Below are 24,017 nucleotides of genomic sequence, written 5' to 3' on the forward strand. Positions count from 1 at the left end.
GTTTATTTGGCGGAACTTTTGAGGCTGACTTTGGAAACCTTCTAGCCACGGATTAAAGGGAAGCCTGCTAGAGTTCGTTGTGTCCTGTGATGTTAGCTTATTTCTCCTTGTAGAGGTAAGTAAATTCCAATAAATAATAAAACTCAGACCCATGCTTCCCTGTTTCAGGAATCACTGGCTTCCAGATATTTCACTTACCACTTCTTGGGTGTCATTCCCTTTTTTGTGCCTCAGTATCCCTGTTTGTTAGAAGGGCATAACAGTAATGCTAACTCCTGTGAGGCACCTGAGGCATTTTTGTTTGTTTGGTTTTGTTTTTCGAGGCAAGATTTCTCTTTGTGTTCCTGACCCTCCTGGAACTCCATCTGTAAACAAGCCTGGCCTCAAACTCAGAGATCCACCTGCCTCTGCCTATCGAGTGCTGTAAAAAAAAAAAGGTGTGCCCTTCCACTTCCAAGCTGGGGCACCCGAGTAGTAACTGAATCAGTACAAAGTACGTAGAAGAGTGCTTGACACAAAGTCAGCAATCGTGAACTTGGGGCCAGGCTCCGGGGCTTCATTTAAACCACATTTTTACCTGGTTTCCTTTTGTAGTTTTTTTCTCTATGTTAGTTCAGATTACAGACGGCCTCCAGCTTCAGGCAAAGAGAAGACACACTGGGACTGACCTAACCTCCAACTGACAGCCAAGCCACTCACCTTCTGATTAGCTGAATTTAAAACATGGTTTTTCTTCCTTTATCTTTTTTCCCTTATACACATTTTAATGGGTGCAATAAAGATTTTTTGTAATACTTCTCATGTTTTATTACAGAATTATGTGCGGAGATATATGTGTGTATGCATACATAAATGCATAGACACAAAGTCAAAATTAACCCATTTTAAAGCTCAATTTTCCTTAGGGATAAAGAGTTACAAACACTCCAACCATTCGGCTATGCAAACGACAACAATGCTCTGAATTCACAAGAGTCAGAAGTGAAATCCAGAAGGGAAATTAACACACTGAGGCACTGTGCGGCTTCACTTTGCCTCATGGAAAACCGTTCCTTCCCATTCTGTGCACCTCACCACTGCTTAGGATTCTTACAGAAATCTTAAATACTTCAGAGTGGTGAGTGGTGAAAATTGAGACATTACTGCCACCCATTTTCCTTACGTTGAGTCTCTCACAATATGCTATCCTGATTAGTCAGCTAACGTTTTCCAATTTTGAAGAAATGATAAGAAACAAAACTTTCTGAGTCACCACAAGATGATTTGTATTTTATTCTACAAAATATTCTCACATACTTGAGCGCTCTTATCTATTATAAATTCTCAGAATTCTAAGCTGGTCTAGCTAGCACCAGGAATGGCTTCCTCATTCTCTCCGTCTTATTCTTTTTCTTTCTCAAACTAGTAAACCTAGTGATGGTCTTCCTTCTACCATAGGAAGACTGGCTGAGGCAGGAAATGGCAGGATGACTTACAGAGAAAGTTCTGTTGGCCCTAGAGGCAGGATTTACTCCTCCTGCTCCAAGTAAGGGGACACGCCTAACAACAGGAACAGAAAACACATGCTCATAGCTATGATACAAAGTCAAGAGCTTACATTTATGTCACTTAATCCAAAACACACGAAGCCTAAAACTGTTAACATTAATAGCTGCACTGTATCACAAAACTTTTCCTTAGCTCATTTGATTATATGGCAATTTCTATTCTAATCCTGAAATGATACTATGATTCTGAATGGACAAATAAACACAGATATAAAGATTGTTAAATTGATTTGTGAGGTATATTTTTAATTAAACATTGTGGATAATGGTGAGATCTGAGTTTTTATTAAAAAATATTAAAATTCCAAAGGTAACATGAATTTAGTAATAGCAGGAACTCAGTTGTCATGACTCACTTAATGGCGAGGCTAAGTTCTGAGCGAGCTGTGTCATTAGGAAATCTTCAGTTGTGCCAATAACATTGTGAACTTGCACAAGCTAGGATGACTGCGTCAGGCAATAGAGCCCCATGGGATGGTCCTGTACATGACCCAGCTCTATGAGCTACAAGGCTATACTTAATTGTTGCAGTTGTTCAGACATATGGTGTGCATAGGCACACAGCAAAGGTCAGGGATTTCCTTTGTAGGTAAGGCTTATAGAGGAGACAGCACAAGAACATAGAGTTTGTGACATTCTACATACATATACACTTAAGTAGAGGTGTGTGTGTGTATGTGTATGCACACACACACGAGTGCGTGCACGTGTGTGTTTGTGTGTGTGTGTTTGGGTATGCATGTAGGTACACATACATGTGTGTCTCATATGTGGAGACCCGAGGGCACCTTCAGTATCCCTCCTCGGGCTGCATTCACCTTTTCTTCTCTTCATTTCCTGTCTTTATTTCTTTCTCCTTTTTGTCTTTATAAGTTAAACTGTTGTTACTGTTCCTATCATTGCCTAGGAATTTTATAGAATTCTTAAATTCTTTTGACTGGGCTAGTGAAGATAGATCATTGTCGCTTCATGTTTTCTGTAAGACACTCTCTGTTCCAAAGAGTACATTGAGTAGTTAGAAGAGGTTTTTCAGTTTTGAAAGAATGACAGGAAACAAAATGTTTCCAGTCACTACGAAATGATTCCTGTTTTATTCTATAAAATATTTCTACATATTTCAGAACTATCAAGTATGCAAGGCTGACCCGACAGTGAGTGCGGCCTATCTCTCCCCATGCAGTGCTGGGGTCGCAAGCATGTGTCACCGCGCTCGTTTTTTTCCTCACAGGGACATATGATTTAGGTCTCCGTGTTTGCCAGACACGTCCTTTACCAACTGAGCCATTCCCTCAGCCTTTCAGTAGAAAATTTAGCAGTAAGAAGGACTTGACGGGAGAATTTGATGCTGTTTTGCCCTTCAGGCAAACACCTACCTTTAAACACTTTAAACAAAGAAAGTGTTGTGCCATCAACATACTGGTCATAGGTTTGAAATGAATTATATAACCTGAAGTTAGGTCAAAAAATCACTGTACATAAAGATTGTTCCTTCATATCAATCCCAAGATTGATAGCTTAGTATTTAGCAATTACAAGATGCTCAGTGAAGATGCAATGGGGGGGGGGATGTAGGTAGGCAATGGGGCTGCATCATCAATAAAACACCAGCACAGCGGGACTTTCTTGTCTTCCCGTCTGTTAAATGCCTTTGTGCTGAGTTTTCCTAACCCTGTTTCCTCTCATCCTTGAAGGCATGGTTTAGGTCCTGAGAGTCTGCTGTTTTAAGTTCTGATTCTCTATGTTCATAACTAGTCTAGTTAGTTTGGGGAGGGTGATTTGTGACGTCAAGATTTAAGAAGAGCTGGTGCGTTTCTAGTTCAGTTATCCTTTCTGGGGTTAGGACAGAGTGATTACTTCCAAGTTTCTTCAGCTCTTGAGCAGGAAATGCTATTTAAGCGTCTAGGGAGAAGACTTAGAACGTAGGAGGCACGAACTCATGGAAGTAGGTAAGCGATGGAAAGTTAATTTACACTGCTGGCTAAACAGTTAAGGAATCCAGAGGCGGTGTCCCTGCATGCACTGGGACCTGGGTATTTTCCTCCTGGCTTCCTGAGAGCACAGATGCACTTCTCTTCCTCAACCTGTGGCTAGAATCCTGTTGGAATTGCCACAATAGTTAAGAGAGATGGCAGACCAAAGGACATGTGTTTGAAGAGGATTATAACAAGTATTTTCTCTTTGGAAATAAACTCTACTTGTGTTCACGTCAAGAAATTATAGGATATGACAGAGAGAAACACAGAGGTCTGCAGCTTTTTTCAGCTGGAATTCTATTGGAATATTTACTACTAATTGTTTTCATTGCACAACTGGATCTCAAAAGAAGGAACTCCATTCAAAGGTCTTATAAGTTATGATAGGATCTATCTATAAACGAAGTAAAATTACACACACACACAAAAAAGCTGCTAGATAAAACAGCAAAAAGAATGAGATGCATTTTTTTCAATTTATTTCACGTTTACAGAAATCTTATTAATATTACCAGGAGAGGTGCATAGCCCAAACTTGGCCCAGGCCTGAAAACTTGGGATGTAGCTCCGACAGCTGCTGGAGTCCCCTCCCCTCCCTGCTGCTTTCTCTGTCTGTAGTCCAGGATTTTGCTAAATGCCCCCAGTTGAACAAAATCATCTCAGTGCTGGTTGTCAATCAAAGAAAGGCAGTCAGCTGATGAAACAAAGCAGAGGATGCTTTTCACCTTCCTGGAGGTGATAAAACAATAGGTTTCTTTTCCTCTGAAAGGAATAATAAGGAGAAGAGAGCATACAGCCGGTGGTAAGTAAAAACCATACATTCTAAGCCAAAGTCTTTGTTCTTTTCTGCCAGGCTCTCTGGGTCAAAAGGGAGGGGTACCTTAGAGCCTGACCCTGATGGTAGCAATCTCTCTGGGGTTCTCATCTGGCCTGAGCATCTCTACCTGTCTCCCCTGATGGTTCCTTGGCACACTCCCCTCTTCTCACCCCCCCCACCTCCAGTTTCTCTGTTAAACACAATCTTAATTGCGCTGGTGGTTTGTACCCTTGAAATCCTACTTTATAACAAACACTGTTTTCTTCTGGCAGTGGGGCCTTCCCTGGGGCTGTCCAGCTGCCACTGGGGTGATTAGGGTGTTTCCTGCAGCTGAAACCTCTTGTAATTAGCGAGCCCCTCAGGCAGTCTGGACTCCGAATTTAGCTGCCATCTGGTATCCTCTGTAAATGACAACAGCCCTGGACCTTCTATCTTTATTGAGCTCTGCCTGAATCCTGACCCCTCTTCCCAGTCACCTCTGCGAATAGCTCACTGCCTAGCTTTCTGCCCACCTATAAGCATTGCAGTATCTTGGGCTATAGTTAAAGCGAGAAGCTCTGATTAAGGATGTCAATGTGATTGCAATGCCAGAACATTCAGAATCATAAAGAGGATAAAGGAGACAATTATATGGGACACTTAGCATCTCCTGGAACTCGACATTAATGTTTCTGAAATGACAAGACAGGCTTCAGTATCTTAAACACAAACTCTCAGGCAAAGGGCCACACCTACTGAGCCCTCATTTTAAACTTTTTTCGTCTTGTTTTTGACAGTCTAAGTGTGTAGTCCAGCCTGGCACTAAACTTAATGATCCTCATGCTTCATCCTGCCAAGTTATGGGATTACAGGTGTGTGGTACTATGCCTTACTGAACAATATGTCTTAATAAGATTCAGTATATCACTGTGATACAACCTCAATTTAACCAACTGTGTCGTTCTAACCAGTGTACTCTTGCTATTTTGGACAGGATGATTTTTTGCCCGGTGTGTTGTAGGTGCAATTAACAACATCCAAGGCTGCTACCCACTGAACACCAATAGCATCCTCTTAGTAACAACCATTGTCGACACCTTCAGACACTGCCGCTTCAATCTGGTTGAGACCCTACCCAGCAGATCCTCCCAGATCATCTAATTGTTTTGTTCTCTGAGAAATTGATTACTAATATGAAAATCTCTCTCCCTCTCTCTCTCTCTCTCTCTCTCCTCTCTTTTTCAGGAGAAAGAGTAAACTCAGGGTGTTTTGGATTTCTCAGGCTGTAATATGCATGAAAGTCGCTTGGGGATCTTGTTAAAATCCTGTTCTGATTCAGGAAATCTGAGTTGGAGTCTAACGTGGTGCATTCTTAACAAGCTAAAAGTGATGCCCACGTGGCATCTTTTCAGACTACGCTTTGATTAACACAGTCCTACAGGATCCCAACAGATTTATTGACTAACTAAATGAATGAATGAATAATTAAAAGCTAAGGATTCTATTTTTAGAATGCTATTTTTTTATTTTCTTTTTACCATTGAACTCTGCATATATGAAACTTATTTGCTATCATTTTTCCTATGTTATGATGTTAAGAGGATTTAACTTCATTTTTTCTAAATAGCTTATGGATCTGAACCGTGCCAAGGATCTGTAAATATGAATCATCCTATATTTAGAGATTCCTAAAAAACAAAGTCTTCAAACGTATTTACTGCCCATTAATAGATAAACCATGGAACACCAAGTCTATTATCACCATCATCATCATCATCATCATTTATGTATGTATGCCTGCACCCTATGCAGGGGAATATCAGCAGATGCTAGAAGAGGGTATAGAAATCACTTGAAACTGGAATTTCAGGGGGTGCTGAGCAATCTGATGTGGGTGCTGGGATCTGAACATGGGGTTCTCTTAAAGGGCAGTAGGCATTTTTTAGCTGCCAAACCACCTGTGTAGCCCTCTAAGGTTTGGTTCATTCAGCAGTTACCCTCTTGAATTTTTCTGTGTGTTGTATTGTTACGTAGCAGTGTCCTGGAGACAGTAACAATCCATCCTTCGGAGAAGCTCTTTAACAGGGAGCAAACAACTCTAAATAGGTCCCTGAAACTGACAGGATTCACTAAGCCCTCTCCTCCCCAAAAAGTAAAGAGTAAAGACTCCTGAGAGTCATTCTCCGAAGAGCCAAGCTACAAAGAAGACTTGAAAATAGACCAGCTGCCTGGAAGAAGCAGAGTATTTGAACCATCTTGAAGAGGCTTAGACCAACTGAGCCCCCATGGAAAGGACATTCTCTAGCCTGTTGAGCTGCCTTCAGGCTGTGTAGAGGTTTAGGGGCTGCCACCCATGCTGGCACAGCCTTCAGTGATGCAAAAGCTTTGAGGTTATTTCTGTTCCTATATATTACCCTTCACCATATTCTTGTAGGTAACCCCAATAAAATGCATTGATTCAGCAAGTTGGATTTTGTTGATATATGTACTTTGGTCTGTTGTGGGATCCCTGTCTGAGGTGAGTGCTGCATATAGCCAGGAAAAATCTATCACACAACAGCACAACAGGCATGCTGCTTAGCTACTCATGTTAAAGCACGTGTACCATTTATAGTAAATGTGTACTTAGAGGCATATGCTTTCACCACATGTATTTTTTTTTTTTTTTGGTTTTTCGAGACAGGGTTTCTCTGTGGTTTTGGAGCCTGTCCTGGAACTAGCTCTGTAGACCAGGCAGGTCTCGAACTCACAGAGATCCGCCTGCCTCTGCCTCCCAAGTGCTGGGATTAAAGGCGTGCGCCACCACCTCCCGGCCACCACATGTATTTTTAAAACATTAAAAAGGTGCGTTCACTGGGGAAGATAAAATGCCTTTTGGCCAACTTATTTCCATTGTCAGCTCAGTTAGTGAGAACCCAGTTTCAAATGATCTTCCTTCACCAAAGGAGAATGAGAGCCACTGCAGAGTTGAAAGGTAACTTCCTTCCAGAGGCAAGGAATACCTGGCCCTCTGCTTCTCAGCTAATCCATTCATGGATTGGCTCCAAGGTAAAGGAAGGCAAGGTCAAGAGCTTGAAGACAGAGCAGTCCTTCTTGAGAAGTAAAAGGTTTTTTTAAATTGTACTCCTCAACTGAAGAAGAGAGAGAGGTACGTACTATCAAATATTGTTGTATATAGAATGTCACTATGGTGATGGCCAAAAGGGAACTTGCCATACTAAATGTGCTATTCTGCATCAAGGTTAAAGAAAAACAGGAATGTGGGTAGTCTCAGTTTCATAAAGATAATGGGTGAGTTCACTGGAGTAATATGCACTACAGTTTCACGTCTTGCCACTGTGTGTGACCCCATATTGTACTCATGGTACAGATAAACAGAGTTAAATATATGATTCAAGTACCTTCTTTTATGAAGCAATTGAATTTTCCTTTCATAATGTACAATAGAGAGCTTCACCAATGCCCTGTTCAAAACCCTACTTCTTCCTGTCTGGATATTGTAGGCTGTATTTCTATCTCTTGTAGACAAATTTCGGCATGTAACTGATACTTTTGAAGGAGGCAATAGAGAGTATACCTAGGGCTTTACAGAAGCCATGGAAGCACTCCACTACTGAGCTAAATGACTAATCTGTAAGTGATACCATATCACAGAAGATGCCAATGAAATGTATTACTTATACTTTAGACATGACACGACCTATCAAGTCCTCCATGAATGATGCTCCATGAAGTCAGCTCTTCTACTTCTTGTGTGTGAGTAGATGAAAAGCGAGATGTATGAAGAATTAAACTGAGGTTATAACTCTTTTTTCAGAGAGATCTGTCTTTTCGATAATCAGGAAGACATTTTTGCTTTTAATATAAGTGAGAAATATTTTTGTGTACATGAGTCATTGTCTAGTCTTAAGTCAAATGTTTCAGTGTTGCCCTAATTCAGATACAGTAAGTTTCTCGCACGCACTTGATTATCCTGGCAGATAAAGACTGCATCCTAAATGTTGCTGCTACATGTTCTGGTTCCCTTTATTGTTCTTCAGTGTAGATTAGCTTGGGACATTGTCACTTCCCCAGAGGTGTCCTTACTATCACATATTCACCAACTTACTTTTTCAGTCTTGTCCCTAACTACCATCTCTTTTCATTGATCACTGGCGTTTGAATGTGTGATGCAACAAGGAGAACGAGAAATACATTGTACAACTTTACCTCATTAATCCTGTTCCTGCTCTCAATCCTTCCTCCTTCCCTAACATTTTCTCCTTATTAAGTTCCACCTTAGATTCTCTTCTTGGCTTACTTCTCTAGAATTTTTGTTCTTATTTTTGGCATTGTCAGAGATTTCCCCCTTTGGTCTAAAAAAATATTTTGTCTTAACTTTAACTTGGTAAACTATACACAATAAGAAAAATTATCAAATAAGGATTATGTTCTTACTGTTCAATCTACTGTGTTTGGCAAATTTGGAGAAAATACTATATTATCAATCCCAACTTGGTGATATTTACAACTAAACTGCTTTCAATTATAGATTATATATTGTTATAATATATTACAATCATACTCAGCCTCATGCTAATCACCTCTACATAGATAGTAAGATGATAGTCAGACCAATTACTTCCCTCTGCTTGTGCTTCTGCCTCTGTAGTGCTGGGATGACAAGCTCTCCCATGCCCAGATGAAGAAGTAATGCTTCATAAGGTCAAAGTAAGTATTTAGTTACATAATTTGAATTTAGGAAATTTGGAGAAAGATTGTATTCTAGGGATAGAACATGTGGAAAACAAAAACCAGAACAGCAACAACAACAAAACATGTACCTAATATCTGCATGGGGTTAGTTGGGAAAAATGAAATATTTTCAATGACTACAGCTTTGATATATTTGATGCTTTTAATCATTACTGCCTTCAGAGGAATAAGAACTCAAGAGAGTTTTCCTAGGATTATACAAGCTGAATTTTCATTTTCAAATCTTTTTAACTTTATAATAACATTGGTTAGTTGGGAAAATATGTTTAGATGAGCAAGGGCAGCTTGTTGAGATAAGTTGGGTGAGTCAAGAAGAAACTGATGGGTGACGAAACTACATCCTGTCATGGTTCTGGATACTACGGTTCTTTAGTCAAAATGCTGGCAGAATCTGCTTCCTGTGAGCACTATAAAAGAGAATCCTTCCTTCCCTGTTTCCAGCTTCTGGTGACGGCCACAAGTCTTTGATATTCCTTGGATTATGATTAAATTCTCCAAATGCCTGTTTCTACTCTCATTCCAAACTCAGGCTTCATGTTTTATCTTTACATGATGTTCCCTTATTCTTAAACGGTCATACATTGGCTCACGCTCCACACTCATCATCGCTTCTTAATCTGATTACACTTACAAAAGCCCTATTTCCAAGTGAAGTCACATTTGCAGACATTACAGTATTGGGCCTCAACTTGCCTTTTTGTGGAATATAATTCAAACCATATCAGCAGGTATGTCTTAGGAAGTTTTGTTTATAGAATGAACCCAATGCTCTCCTGAGATGTCCCGTGCAATTTTAGTGTTGTCCCTAGGTCTTTAACCAGCTTTTGAAACTGTGTGTTGACATGAGCAGCATTCCCGCAGTGCTAACTCAAGTGCTCTGTGTTATATGCCTCAACCAGCGCACAGCAGAGCATGAAGAGGATGGAATACTGAATGATATAGCACAAGTAGAGTATAAGCTAAGTTTTATAACAAGATATACAAGATAGCATACCTGTAAATACACCAAAACTAAAGTCTCTAAGTACAGTCCATAGGTAGACTACCTTCCTTCACTTAAGGAAAAGAATTTTACGGATGAGCATCAGCATACTTTAGTAACAAGCATTTTTCAGTCTACCTTAACTGTTGCATTGTCCTCATTGACAGCTAGAAGCTATCAATATCACAGGTATTCACAAGTATAAAACTCAAGAAAGTCTTCTTAGTATTATCCAGACTGAGCTGGTATTCCTGAAGCAGGCCTTTTTTTTTTCTTTTCAGTTGCTTTTAAGAACGTTGTTGAGCTGCAGAAAGAAAATATTTCTGAGAGCAAGAACAGTGATGTCTTGAGGGAGGATGGATCTGTTGTGAAATAAAGTAGTTGGCCAGTGAGCAGTAAGGTAAATAGCTTCCGTTGAAGGATGTGATTCCAAAGATCACAGTAACATTTCCTGTCAAATATCACTGGCCAGAAATTAATCAAACAGTCACACTTGACTGCAAAATAGGTAGGAGAATGTAATCTATGGCCGAGCAATGATATGCCTTGCTGAAGCCAGGAAGGAAGGGGATTCTGCTTCTAATAATAAAAGAGGAAATAGACACTGGCAGACAATTAGCAGTCTCTGTCACAGGTCACAATAACATGAGTGAAATGGAAAGTTTGCAGAGAGCAAGAAATTGTTCAAGTTAACAGGGTTAATCTCACAGGAATTCCCAGAAATAAAAGTCAGCCCACGTCAGCACGGCAGTTCAAAATGGTTCTTGGCCAGAAGAGCTGGTATTAGACAAAGGGCTTCCATACTATTTTGTATTTATTCTATTCTATTTTCACTATGTATTGATTTTTCATGGAACTGTCACATTCAAAAATAAATATTTCTCAACATTAATCCAACAATAAAATTGAATATATGCTGATAACACAGCATAAAAATAATGGTGACCCTCATTATTTATTAATTTACTAAAATTTTCATGCTATATATTAAGGTGATATTTCCAGATGCTCCATCTCTACCTACTTAATGTTTTTTATCTCTTTTAAAAACAATACAGAACTAAAATTCAAAAACACAGAAAAATAAAACACACAAACAAGCAAACTCCCCAAGGTATCCCTTTTGTGTCGGCTAATTATTCCTGAGCACATAGCCTGCTTTGGGAGGAAGTTGATATACTCAGTGTCACTCTGGGGAAGAAAACTGCTTTTCTCTTATTATTGCAAATATCTTACAAATATCTTCTTGGTAAGTAGGAAGATGTTGTGTCCAGTCTCCCTTCTCCATGCTTGAATTTTGTCTGGTTTGAACTTGTGCAGGCCTTGTGCATGTTATTATAGTATCTCCGAGTTCCTATGTCTATCAACCCTATTGAGTCTGGACAATGCTGTTTCCTTTAAGGCCTCTCCCATTTCTGGATCTCAAAGTCTTTATTCCCCGTATTCCACAGAGAACCCTAAGCCTGAGAGAGGGGTATGATATAGTCATCCCATTTAGGGCTGAGTTTTCCATTGTTCTCTCACACTCTGTACATATTGTTCAGTTGTGGTCTCTATCTGTGTTAGTCAGCATCTATGACATAGTAAAAATAGATCGAGTAAAAACGTAGAGTTTAACAAAGAAATAAATCTCTAAAATAATAATTCCAAACTGAAATTAAAAAAAGAAATCTCAAGAAGTCAAACAAAGAGTTCTGAGGTAAGCCTCACTAACAAATTGAAGGAGCAGAGAGAATTTGTTCTTAAAGAAAAGGCACAAACAATTGAATAGTTAAGTAAAAAAACAAACAAATAAACATGTTAAGTCTAGCAAAAGTTGAGTTTCTCCTATGGAGTTGAATCTAAAGCTTTGTAATTTATCTTAACTCATCACAGTAAAAACTACCGGCTTCGTGGGGTCCAAGACAATAATGACACCCTTAGCAGGGCTCATCCAGGCCACCTGAGAGACCATAACTAGATAGAGGATTCATAAAATAGTTTCTCAGGAGTAGGTTCACGTGATTATCTCGTACACATGTCCAGAGGCTTTGAGACAAGCGTGTTTTATAGTTCTAATAGATTTCCAGAGCACTGACGATTATTCTTTCTTTTTCTATGCTAATAGCCAGAGGCTGTTGAGATGGAAGTCATTTTAGAAAGTCCTGAATAAAAAAAGCAAACAAACTAAATAGCCCTGCCAACTTGTGAATCTGCCAAATCTTTCTATTGCCAGCTTCATTTTAATGTTTTGGTTTAATTGAGTGTTTTTTTTTCCTTGCTGTTGTTTTCTGTTTTCGTCTGTTGATAAATTTTGAAAAGACAAGAACAAATAAATAAAAATCACCAACGACCTCAAGTTGACACCCACTGTCATCTTACACAGACAATAACGGACAAAAATACACTGGAATTCAATCACACATCCATGCTCTCTCCCTCTCTCTGTTCTTTTCTCTCTCTCATTCAGTGGTGACAGGAATTGGATTCACACTTTTCACATGCGAGGTAAGTTTTCTCGCATGTGGAGCTGTATCCCAAGTCCTTGCAATTTCTTAAATCATAGTCTGAAATAGAAGAAATAGCATTATCAGAGACACTTGCTTGGAACCCCAGTAAGCAAATGTTACTGGGAATGACTCTTCTTCCTGTTGTCTCTTCTGCTCATCCCCAGTGTTTTATGTTGTACCTTCCACCAGAAGTGAACAACAGGAAAACAAGGCTTAGACTTGAGTTTGGTAGGCTATGGTGCGGGAGATGCCTTAATGCCGTCTTCTGCCCTAAATTCTAGGGGAATTTCTCAACTCATATTTGTTTTTGAAGCAGAAAATGCAACTTGGATCTGTGGCCCATTCTGTGGACTTAAGAACTTATCCAAGTTAACTTGCTTGTTTTACTGTGTCAACTGCTTTTTCAAGATTCTTTGTTCATTTGTAGGTAAGTCCAGAGCATTGCTTGTAGGTTCTGTGCCTTGGGTTCTGTTTCTTGCTTTCTGTTGCTGTGTTAAATACTATGACTGAAAGCAACTCGGCACAGGAATTCATTATGAAGAGAAGCCAGAGAAGGAACTCAAGGCAGAAACCTGAAGGTGGAACTGAAGCAAAGGCCATAGAGGAACACTGCCTATTGGCTTGTTTCCCATGGTTTGCTCGTATTACTTTCTTATACTACCAGAAGCCAACTACCTGCCTAGGGATGGCGCCTCTCATATGGGTGTCCTCTGGCCAGGCAATCCTGGGTAGTATAAGAAAGAAAGGTGGGCAAATGCCCCACAGATTTGTCTGCAGACAATTGGAAGGAAGCAATCTGACAATTAACAATTTCTTTCCCAGATGACTCTAGTTTGTGTCAAGTTGACAAAATCTAACCAAGACGGGTTCCAACCTTGGGACCTGCTGTGATGATGAAGGAGAACAACAAAGACATAGGATTGGTTTCCGAATGGCCAATTCTGGGTTATCATATTCACGGCTGTGACGTTTAAAGAGTCTCTCTGGGGGTTTACAGAATAATTCATTTAATGTGTACATCCATGTAGGAGGGATACAAAATGAGAATCTCAAAGAAAGTCTTGATAGGTGAGGTTTAAACACTTTTTAATGCTGGAAGGTGGCGGCACAGGTCTTTAATCCTAGCACTCAGGAAGCAGAGGCAGTCAGATCTCTTGAGTTCAAGGTTGGCCTGATCTACAGAGTGAGTTCCAGGACAGTCAGTGCTACACATAGAAACCCAGTCTTGAAAACAACAACAACAACAACAACAACAACAACAACAACATAATAATAATAATAATAATAATAATAATAATAATAATAAACCATTTTTTCATGAGGGAGAGAGAACCAAGGCCATAGGCAAACCTAAAAAGGAAGTAAAAAATTTTAGGACAAATGAATGGTTCCAACAACAGAAAATGCCTCTGGAGAAAGTTCTTCTGGCTCTAGATATGATGCTTTACTTATAGTCTGCTGTTTCTTGTTGAAATTCCCTGCATAATAAGAAGTCATGACAAAGTTGTTTCTTCAGTGAAGGATAATCCTAGTTAGATAAAGAACTTCAGGAAAGCTTGTTCCTGTGCTTTGAGCGAGACAGAGGAGAGAAGAGAATCCAGACACAGAAGGATTGGAGATCAGAGATACCTTAGTTCTGAGATGGGTTTGGTGAGATCACTATTCAAAACCATAAAAACATAACACTACTTCCACCCTCAATTCCCCTGTCTTTCCTGTTTACCATGTTAACTCTTATTTTATCTCTTTGTCTTTACACTTACTTTAAACATTAATTTTAATAGTTTATTGTTAGATTTATTTTCACAAAATACATTTCTTTCCTCTCCCTCAACTCCTTGCAGATTCCTACCCTCCCAGACCAACGCATCCAACTTCGTATTCATTCACTCTCAACACACACACACACACACACACACACACACACACACACAACAATTTAAAATGCATTGAACATTTTTTAAAAAAGAAAACTTTCAAATCATTCTTGTGCTTTTTATGTCCTTTAGTTAAGTCTGCTGTCTGTGTTTTAACATATGGATTCACCTCTTATTTAAAGCATTAAACAACCTGTGGGAAAAATAGTTCCCGAACTTTATCTTTTCCTGTAAAAGGAATAGGAATCCTTTCACTGAGGCAACGTTTGCTGTGAGAAGCTGCTGCTGATCTTGTTACATTTGTTACTATGGAAACCCTGCAAGAAAACAGCCCCCAAGAAGGAAGGTGGGATTCAGAACTCTGCAAGTCATCAGACCACACTGTTTCACAGTTGTTGCACAAAAGAAAACCACACAAGCTGCGAGACTGTCCTCACAAATCAGCCATTGCGTCTGAAAGTAGAGATGCACTTTCAGCCATTCACAAGAGTGGACGCTCCGTGTGACTTTCTAGTGTCCTTTGTTTCTACTCCCTTTTTTCTTTGACTATAAATATAATAATCTTTAAGAATATATATATGGAACACCAAGAATCGCCATTTAGTTTTTAGGGAGGTTTGAGATCTTACAGACTTGAAATCCTTTTGCTATTTTGGTAAATGTCAACCTAGGGAAGTGGACTGAGTGGTTCAAGTCCTCAGAGGGACAGTAACACAAACTGAGAACTGGACAGGATCCACAGTGTCTCCTTGGGTGGCTAGCAGCAAATGCTGGTAATGATGCTTTCCTTCTGTGTCTTCCTGAGCATGAATTGGGAGTTAAAGAAATGTTTGCTAGCTAAGTTAATTGCTAACAAATTAGTAAGCACGTGGGCTAGTTCTGTCAACATGACATACCAGAGAAGAGGCTACCACAGTTAAGGAATTGTCTCTATTAGACTGGCCAGTGGGAGTTTGCTTGATTGATAACTGATGTAGGAGAGCTCAGCTCACTGCTGGCTGTTCAACCACTACGTCAGTAGGTGTGGACTACGTAAGCTGAACAAGCGAAGAGAAACACCACAGTATGCCTCATTCCTCCACGGTATCTCTTTCAGTTCCTACTTTGACCTCCTGCCCTGGCTTCCTTCAGTCATGATGCGCAATTCATAAACTAAATAAAATATTTTGGGTTTTCCTCCCCACATTGCTTTTTGTCATGGTGTTAAAATGATAGAGAAATTACAGGAAGAAAAAGACATAGGTATGAAAGGAATATAGACTCAAACATAGACATGAGAGAAAATTATTTACCAAACTATGTTGTGTTTAAATAAACTGTCAACAAACTGCCTGGGATCAGAGTCCCTGAAGTTTGCTCTAGGTTGAAATCAATCTGTTCTGACTTTTCATTCTGACCTCTTTGCTGACTACTGCCTTGACACCTGCATATACCCCCTCTTTTATGCATTATCAGGACACTGTTTTGCTGTGAAATCTATCTTATCTGAATTGGAGTACTCCCTCCTGAATTTATATAACCCATTTATTACCTATGTATTATCTATTGATATTCTTCATCTTAGAACGTGCTGGAAAAGACAGCTGTAAATAAGAAGTAGTTGGAATCTTTTTGAAAGAAATAAAGAACTCTGTTACTTAAAGGTGAGAATTCCTTTGCAAAATGAATTACTACTGCTTCCAGAAGTCTCCTGGGGAGACAGGCCCAAACATCTGGTCACCCTACACAGGGTACCTACAGTAGAGGAGGGGAGGAAGTGAAATTTTTAATGGTATTATTTATGAAACAATAAAAAAGAACATATTCTTGAAGAGTCTATCTTAATGAAAGAGTTATAAGTTTACGAAGATCACTTACAGGAACAAGGGTAATTTAAAGTCTCCACATCTTGAACTGCCTACCTCTGCATGGATAATGGAAGTCCTCCTAGAGTTACAATCAGTTCCACTAGCGTCTCCTCTCATCAGCCACTGTTTACTGCTTTTCTATCCTTGGGAAGGGGCCTTGGGAAAATTGTAATTTATAAACTCTCTGAGCCTTGTAAGTTTCATGAACTTCTGGAGTCTTATGAGCCTCTCTGCTCCTTTCAGGAAGGAGTATTTCAATACAATTAATGTAGTTACAAAGCAAAAAGGGTGTTCTGATGAATTACTTTTGAATTGTAATTTAAACAAACTCACACTTATATAATAGTGTATCTCATATACTTTTATAATAGTTTTGACTTTGTGTTAAGAAATTAGATGCTGACAATCCAAAATATTGAAAAAAGTATATTGCCAAAATGCAACATCAGGCTTTAGCTATAAATATGATTCCTTTTCAAATTTTTAAAAATATTTATTTAAAGTTGTTTTAAACAATATATTTTGATCATATAATTTCCCTTTCTGGAAATCCTTCTAGATCTTTGCTACCCCATATTCACCCAACTTCATGTTCTGTTTCTTTCAAAAAAACAAAACAAAACAAAAAAAAAACTCAAAAGAGAGCAAAATAAAACAACAACAAAATGTAAGAGAGAACAAACTAACAGAAACCTAATAAGCAAAAAAAAAAAAAAAAACCCAAACCCAAGCCCCCAACAAAACAACAAAAACACAAATGAAAATGGATTCTTGGGTTCTGTTTTGTGTTGACCAACTACTCCTGGGCATGGGTTCTGTCATGGAATATAGAATATACCCAGTTTATTGGATAAAACTGATTTTTTTCAAATAATATAACAATTGTAAATAGGTTCCTGGTTAAGGGTGGAAGTTTGATTTCCCACCTTCTTCTTGGTGCTGCAGTTTTGTCTGTTCTGAACTAGTGCTGTGTATCAGTTCTTTTGTGTCTGGAAACACACCCACCACCTCTGGCTCCCAAAATCTTTACCCTTTTCTTCAGTGTAGCTCCCTGAGCTTTGGGGGTAGAGGTTTGATTTGGACATTTTCTTTGAAGCTTAATATTCCAAAGTCTTTCACTGTCTTTAAATTGTCCTGTTGGGGGTAAGTATGACTATATTTTTCTGGGAAAAAAGAATAAGTCAGTTTTTACTTCGTCACACAAGTACAGGAAAAAACATTAATTTGAAATGTAGTTATAGTCACTTGATAAGTTCTAAAGTTTTCATTCTTTTGAAAAGAAATTAAGAACTCAATATAAGGGTTTAGATATAGTTAATACATTTGAAAAACTTAATGTTGTTTAAAATACTACTTTAGAAACTATCAGCTAATGTCCTACTCCATTTCATATGGTTATGTCTTTTTTCTAATTTGATTTTACTATGTACATAGTTGTGATTTAAACCCAATTTTCTTAAGTAAAGTGTTTGGCAGTCATGCTATAAGGAGCTGCTCATTCTTTTAAAACCATGAATGTTGTTTGAAAATGTTGAAAGAATGTCTCTCTGAAGCATTTAATATAATTAAATCCACCTATAGTGTACCAATAAATTTCTAGACCATGAGCAAGAAATAGAGTATGGCCATACTTTGAGAATTACACAGAGTAAAGAGTTCTGTCCAGAACTAACCACCCCGCTTCACAGGGAGATGCTCATCTTGCACTACACCAGGACCATCACAGATTGAAGGATATAACAATTACAGAAAGATGTTCTTAATGTTGCAGAACAGTCCGTCTTTGTTGGCATTTCCATCAGTATTTTTATTTTCTTTTCTTTTTTTCTTTCTTTGTCTCTTTCTCCCTTCCTTCTATTTTCTTTCTTCCTTCTTCCCTCCTTCCCTGCCTCCCTCCCTCTCTTTCCTTCCTTCCTTCCTTCCTTCCTTCCTTCCTTCCTTCCTTCCTTCCTTTCTTTCTTTCTTTCTTTCTTTCTTTCTTTTTTCCTTTTTTTCCTTTCTTTTTATGTAAGTTCCCAATGCAATATCTTTCTCAACCTACCTAAACTCTGCTCACTTTTCTCCTTAAGGATAATTAACTGTCCCTTTCCCCAGAAAATTCTAAAGAGGTCCAGCTCCAACAGTAAGGTTTTTTTTTTTTTTTTTTTTACTGGTTGTATCCTGCTTTTCTAGCTGACTAACAAACTCTAGGAATCCTCCAGCTTTTATCTCTCAGGATTAAAATTATAAGTGAGTACCAACAGGCCTGGATGCTTTGTGTAGGTTTGGGGGACTGAAACTGGGGTGCTCATACTTAGGAGGGAAGCATATAACTGACTTAGGTATCTTCCCAGCCCTGAAGCTGTGGGATATAAGGGACTGAGCATCTGTGAGCTTCAGTGTCTGTGGGAGTTCTGGAACTGATGTCCTATAGATTCAAAATTAACACTTTAGTTTCTCAGTAGAGGAACTATCATTTATTAAAATTCAAACTGTTTAGCACAAAGTATTTAGAACAGTGTTTGGCATCTGGTAAACACCAAATAAGCGTGTAACTAGTGTTTTAGGACACATAGAGATGCAAAGAGGAAAGTAGTGGAAGATCATGGTGTGAACAAGGAGTGGAATTAGAGCAAGTCCTGACTCACAGAGGATGGCTGGTCTTGGGCTCTACCAGCGATGATTCCTAGAATTGTACCAGCTAGGATTGTGGGGAATCTTGACGCTACTGAAGCTGACTAATCGCATGAGTGATGCTTGGTGTTCTATGACCCATTCAATAATGTTGGATACATTTCATCTCATTTATTTTTATAAAATATTGCTTTCTCTTATTATGTTTATACGGTCTACCGTCCTGAAGGTCAGTAGACAATGAGGAAGAATTCCATCTACCGTGCTCCCTGGCCATACAATTCTCATGTTTGTAATTTTAGGTTTATCAGTCCTCCAGACAACAGACTCTTATAAGGTCTCCAGAAGTACTTCACACATACTAAAACCTCTAGTTTCTGTTTGGACCTCAGGGTTCTCCCTTCCCCCTCCCTTTCTTTCTTTTCCTTTAATTCAATTCTTACCAGCAGGAGAGTTATTGCTCCTGAGAAAATTTTGGAAACAGAATAAATCTTTGGAGGATGCTGCTTTGTTGTGCTAACTTGTCAAGACTTTATATATTTCATGCTGACTCTATACATTATCTATAGCATAACAGGAAATACATTATGAAGGAAAACCAGATATGTCATCTTTTGTGTAGCCTTTGATCTATGAATTTGTCTTATGGTTGTGTTTCATAATGGAGAACAAAGGACTCGGATACAGTTTTATCTCTCAAACTCGCTCCTTTAACAAAGTCTGGGGAAACCAAATTATTACATTTGTCTGATTTAACTTTTCCAGGCAGTATATAATAGGGCAAAAGGTCTCTGATTCTATCAAATATGCTCTAAAAAATATATCTTGTGGTTTGTACATCTCTTTGTCATCTATCAAAATGAAACTAATACACGGTCCCAGTTGCCGCGGCAGAAAAATGAAACAAAAAATTTTCTGCACCAAACTCGTAAAAACTAATATCTGTCCCAAAAGGCAGAGGCTGTCAGCCTTCTCCTGAACTAACTCTATTCTCTTGAAATCCATTCAGCTCAAATCAAAGAAGCAAAATGCACTGGTTTCTATTAGCAGGGACTAAATATTGGATTTAACCTAAAAGCTAAAATGGGGACAAGTATGGGGTGTTGAATAGTAGCATGCATCATGAGCTCTGCTTCTCATGGGACTTATCAGATAAAGTCACTCTATAAGCATGGTTTGTGACAATTCTGCTCATATTTCTAGCCTGGAATAGAGATGTCTCAGAGATGGCATGTGTTTCTTTTTTTGCTGTGATAAAATGCTATGATCAAAAGCAATGTGTAGAAAGAAGAGATTCTTCGTGGTTGTGGTTCCAGAAAAGTAGTCTTTGATGGTAGGGGGAGGCACGGGGACTGGAGAGTTCACATCAACAGCAAACATACATCAGAAAATAAAGTAGGGCGAAGCTCTGAACTATCCAATCCGACCTTCAGTGGTGTGTTTCCTTCAGCAAGGATGCAAACCTCCCCAAACACCAACAACTGGGGGGCCAAGCATAAAAGTACCTGAGTGTAAGGAGGGCATTTCTCATCAAAAACCTCTATAGTCTGTAAGGCTGTCTTCCACATTTCAGAACACGGAACCACGCCAAACTATCCCTGTTAGGAACTACGGTGTGATTTTGGGTAGACACCTGTGTAGTGTGGCCCTTAGGTCACTAGGTTGGGTTCTTTTTACATTTCAGTATTTTGCTAGTCTTTTCCACGTCTGCAAGATATTATTCCTCCTTTGAATGGTCCAAAGGTCTCCTGGCTTGTCAGAAACTTCCCAGGGTGAATTAGGATATATATAATACTAAACACGCGAGGAGGGCCGGCAGGGAGGGGAAGGTCTGTGTTCCACATAGTCACCTGTGCATCTTGTGGCTGCACACAGCCTACTTTAGTCATTGTAGCACAGTAGGTGCAAGGGATGTTTGGCCATGTCATTCTAATGCACGTGTGCTTCAGCTAGCCTCATGCTTCTGATCACCTGTCCTCTAGTCAACAGAATTTAAATTGTCTGCTTCTGTTTGCTAAGGCATTCTCTCGCTTCTTCCTCGAGACATCGACTTCCTTCATCTTTCTGATCACTGGAATTCATTCCTTCAGAGCTCAGAACTCAGTCACTCAGAGTGACAACAACCCTTATGTCAAGTAGAGATTAAGTTTGCTTGTCTGGGGATTTTGATTTTAAAATATTAATATATTCAATACACTTGTTAGAATAAACAATATAATCAAAGTCATTTTTACATCAGTACCTCATCTTAGAAGAGAAGCACTTTTATTTCTACCTCAGTGCTGGGTTGTAACTTTACATTATTGAAAACCCCTTGAACGTCTTGCATAATTTTCTACACTGCTGGGTCTTGAATTTAATTCAGCATTCTAGATGTTGCGCTATGTGATTCAGACAGAAGTACATAAAGACATTTTGGCCTTTCACACACAAATAACTAAAAATGTATTAACAGTGTTTTTAAATAGTTGTAAATATTGTTATTTAATGCAATGCTCAAACAAGACAAGTTTTCAAAACATTTATTTCATTGTCTTAGAATTTCATTTTTTTTATTTACATCATTTTTACAAACACGCTATCCCTTCCAGCTTCTCCTGTGTCCCCTCTCTCAACTTCAGGACTTCTTTCTTCTTTATTATTGTTATGTGTATACATATATAAATACAATGCATTGAGTCCTTTGGTACTTCTCATCTGTATCTATGTTAAAAGCTGAATAATTGGGATTGAATAAAGGGTTTGTCCCTAGAGCAGACTAATTCTTTCACTTACCAGTTATTCATTGACTGTAGGTCTTTATACATGGGTGTAGGCAGAAGTTTCTGTACCTCAAGCTATTTCCAAACAACCACACACATGCTTAATATCAATTATAAATACCAATCCAATAGCTCAAGATTGCTACTACATAACTCTTACATTAAAATTAACCCATATTTCTTATCTATACTTTGCCACATGGCTTGGTACCTTTCCTCAGTACAGTATGCCCACCATGTTTCTCTCTGTGTCTGCTCACTACTCCTCTGACTCCATCCTTCTTCTTCCCAGATTTCTGTTTGACTCTCCTACCTGACTTAACCCTGCTCAGCCTATTGGCCAGTCAGTTTCTTTATGAAACAAATCATAGCAACACAGTCACACAGTGTAGAGGAATTTTTCACACATAGGTAGGACCTTGTAAGATTTCGACTTGGGGAATTTAGAAATAAAATGTTAGTTCCCTTTTTTCCTAGGTGTGTGTGTACAGCATAAAAACAGCAGAAATACTCCTTCTTTCATAATGGAGAATAAGAAGAGAAAAAAGGAGAGAAAAGGAAGATGGAGGAGGAGAAGGAGAAGGAGAAGGAGAAGGAGAAGGAGAAGGAGAAGGAGAAGGAGAAGAAGAAGAGGAGGAGGAGGAGGAGGAGGAGGAGGAGGAGGAGGAGGAGGAGAAAACCCTAAGTGATCACTGCTCTACCTAATTATGAACTTATTGGAGAGGCACCATGGGAATAAGAAAGTGTCATTATTGGCATGAGACTAATACATTTAAAAGAAACCATCAGCTTTACAGTTGCTTAGAATGGCAACCAGCTCTTCTCACTCCAGGACAGTCCAAACAAATGAGTGTTATGTGGGCTGCTGCCAAGTCTATCCACGGGAAAAAAGCCCCTTATTCATTGGGGTGCCAAGTTCTGGCATCACCTTCCTCCCATTTTATTTGCCCTATTCATCCTGGACACCTCAGAAGATTGCTGTTAGATCAAATGCTCACCTTGAAGCCAGGCTTTTCAGTCTGTTTCTTTCTTGTTCAGGAAGTTTTAGAAAGCCAAGCATCACTTGAGTATCATAGGTTTCCTTAGGGAAAGACACCCAAGTTTTGACAGCTCTGAAACTATAAATTTCAAAAAGTTCATTGCACAATCTATTTTTATCACAGTTATTTACAAATTTCTGAAAATCTAGTCCATACTCTTGAGTTATTTTACAAGTTCATTATACAACTTGTCTTTTTTTTCTCTCTTAACAGAAAGAGGTTTCTGAGGAAAAGCAATGCTGTTCTCTTTGTATCTTCCCCGCCTTGCTTCTTTGCCCATTGTCAAGCCTGAATGGGAGCTGTGTCTCCAGATAGGTCTTTCACCTGTGGCTTATTCTGTATCCATTGAGAGGTCTCAGCAGCAGATGTATGGAGGCCACACTGAGTACCTGATCCTTTAGCACAAGTCTTAGTTTTTACGGAGTCTTCTCAGTTCTCTCTTTTCCTTTCTGTAGACATAAAATGATTGACTTTTCAATTTTGAGAGAACCCAATGCCCGCCTGAAATCCTTTAATATTTCTTGTTTTGCTTTCAAACTAGCCAAGTTACACCTCCTTTACTCTGAAAATATAAACACAGTAAAAGTGTCTTCCTCAGGACCAATGTCCCAGGCAAAACAACATCAGTATTTACAATAGGACAGTCTTTCCCTTGAAGGGTTATTATATTTCAAAATGTTGCTGGACATCTTTAATTTTCCCAGGGAGTTCCAAGTTGCCCATATGAAATCTACTGTCCTAGATTTGCTTTGCAATGGGTGCATTATCTGCTTCATGAGTGGCACGCCATGGGTACCCTTTTAATGTAATGCTTCATCATATCTTCTGCTGTGTCCATTACCACTGATGTGAGGGTCATGCCAAGATGACACATTTTAGGTTTCTTCTACAGAACCACTTGGGTTTCATGACTAATTTCCATATTAGTCAGCAACCTGGTGATCAAACGGAACAAGTATTTATAGATCTTCTTTTTAAATGTACCATTGCTGTCAGTGTTAAGTGGCAGATATAGTTGTCAACAGTCACTCAGGTGCTTGGGCTGATTGAGGTTTCTTTGTGTTTTCTTGCTCTGAACAAATTCTAGACCATCCAGAATTTCTCTGTATGTGCAATAGCAAGACAACTGGTCTGCACTCACCAATCTGTCCAGATATTTCACGTTTTGTTTTGGAAACAGTTCGTGCTAGCTCCATTCATAGCCCATTGGCCACAGGGCACTGCCCAATCACAGGAAACATCATCATTCACACACAAAAGGCCTGGAGGGGAGATCACTGCTAATTACGAGTAAAATTTTACTCACATTGTTAACAGTGGGATTTATTCTTTACTT

Source organism: Alexandromys fortis, unplaced genomic scaffold (assembly GCF_014885135.2).
Source record: "Alexandromys fortis isolate MF-2015 unplaced genomic scaffold, M_Fortis_MF-2015_v1.1 scaffold_43, whole genome shotgun sequence".
Taxonomy (NCBI): Eukaryota; Metazoa; Chordata; class Mammalia; order Rodentia; family Cricetidae; genus Alexandromys; species Alexandromys fortis.